Here is a 2,175-nt window from a genome sequence, read left to right as displayed (position 1 = left end):
CCTTACCATCTACACTAGGAATATAACACATAATTTCCATCTCACGCCAATACGAATAACTTCAATAATAAGATTGAAAAGTAACTTATATTTAACTTCAAAACCTATATTTTATTTTTCTGTCATAATACTATTTCATTAATCATTTTTAAACACTTCAAATTACATTTACTTTACCTTTAAAAGACGTCCAAAGGATCCTTATCAAGGACAATTGAATTGATTGACAAGTAGAACACTTAAATATGTACCAAATCTTCATGCTCATCCAATAAACATAATCTAAAACCCACAACATCTTGATTAAAATAAAATAATGCATCTAAATTACATTTTAAAGAATAAAATGGTGGTTTATATCAACTTACCTTCTTAGGAGTCATACAACTGAAGTTACATTTCAAGTGTCTTTTTTGGACTTGAGACAATTTTTAAAATATTAATACCACAAGCTGAAATTTTAAAAAAACATTATCCAAATTTTTTAATTTCTCCTTGTATTGATAAAAAAAAGAATATGTGTACGTGTTTTTCCCACAAGGCCATGAGAACTCAAAGACCTTTGTAGGTATATTACACTATATGGTGGTTAGGACTTGTCCACGGAGATGAGAAGCCATGAACGATGGTGTTTTATAGTGGTTTTTGGTGTCCCGTTTACGTGAGATGAGAAGCCCTGTAGGTGAATGACGTGCTTAAGTGTAAGCGTAAATAGGGTGTGATACGTTTGCTTAAGATTTGCTCCTTCTTTAGTCTTATGATAAAGCTGATATGAACACTCTATTTGGTCGTAAAGTTGTGGTGTTCAGTGGTGATTTTAGGAAAATTCTACATGTTATACCAAAAGGAACTAGTCAGGAAGTTTTGCACGCTACAATAAACTCATCATACTTATGTGATTCATGTGAAGTTCTTACATTTAACAAGAATATGAGACTTCTAAGTGGTCAATCAAATTCAGATAATGATGAGCTAAAGCAATTTTCTGATTGGGTTTTGGGTATTGAAGATGGTTCAATTGGAGATTCTAATGACATTGATATTACACTTGATATTCCACAAGACTTGCTTAATACAACAAATAACACTCATATTGCGACAATGGTTGAAAGCACATATTCTTCTATTTTAGATAATATTAACGAGATATATTTTTTCCAAAGTAGGGCTATATTGGCTCAAAAAAATACCAACTTTGATATGATTAATGATTATGTGTTGGATTTATTTTCGGGCAAAGAAAAAACATATTTTAGTTAGGATAGTCTATATTCATTCAATACAGAGATTGATGTAGTCGATGCCATTCACACACCAAAATTCTTGAAAACCATTAATATTTATGGAATCCCAAACCACAAGTTAAAAATTAAAGTTCGGGTACTAGTAATGTTATTGTGCAATGAAACTCGCCTGATAATCACCAAGATGGAAAAATATGTTATTGAAGAAAATGTTATATTAGAAAGTAATATTGAAGATAAGGTCTTTATACCTAAGTTGTCCTTGACACCACTCGATATCCAAATTTCTTTCAAATTTTAGCGAAGACAATTTTGATTGGTTGTTTCTTTTATAATGACAATTAATAGGAGCCAAGGTCAATCACTAAATAATGTTGGATTTATATTTCTTCATCTGTTATTTCACACAGTCAATTATATATGGAAATTTCAAGAGTCACTTCATTAGGAGGTTTAAAGTTGTTGATAACGAATGAAGATAGTCGACATACTAATTCGATATCAAATATAATGTACAAAGAAGTTTTTCAAAATGTGTGACATAAACAATGTGAATCTCATGAAAGCACATGTAATTTGTTTTTTATACATAATTAATATATTTTTATCTACTATTACAATAATCTTAATCAAATATATACAAATTTGAACCAGACCCGTGCCTTGCACATGTCCGATAATGTAATGAAATATAACATTTACATTTAATATTGCAGTTATTACCTACTTCCATTTTCCATCAAATGTACTTTTGAAAACTCCCCAGGCGGTCTATTCTTTTCATGTTTTAAAATTGTCCTATTAACGCACTCTAGTTATCACCATTAACTCATTTTTATGTTATTGTTGTAGATTATGAAATGTCTATAAACTTCTTCGTACATATCCTACTCCAAAGTTTTATAATGCAAGTTATAACAAAATTTGCTGA

General features: G+C 29.9%; 1 pseudogene; it reads left to right on the top strand.

The window, feature by feature from the left end:
- The first annotated feature begins 771 nt into the window (after positions 1-771).
- Positions 772-1,784, top strand: LOC127123087 (uncharacterized; annotated as a pseudogene).
- The last annotated feature ends 391 nt before the right edge of the window (positions 1,785-2,175 follow it).

The sequence above is a fragment of the Lathyrus oleraceus genome, chromosome 2, assembly GCF_024323335.1.
Source record: "Lathyrus oleraceus cultivar Zhongwan6 chromosome 2, CAAS_Psat_ZW6_1.0, whole genome shotgun sequence".
Lineage (NCBI taxonomy): Eukaryota > Viridiplantae > Streptophyta > Magnoliopsida > Fabales > Fabaceae > Lathyrus > Lathyrus oleraceus.
The sequence above is the reverse complement of the archived record's forward strand: the minus strand, read 5'-3'. Positions and strand labels throughout refer to the sequence as shown.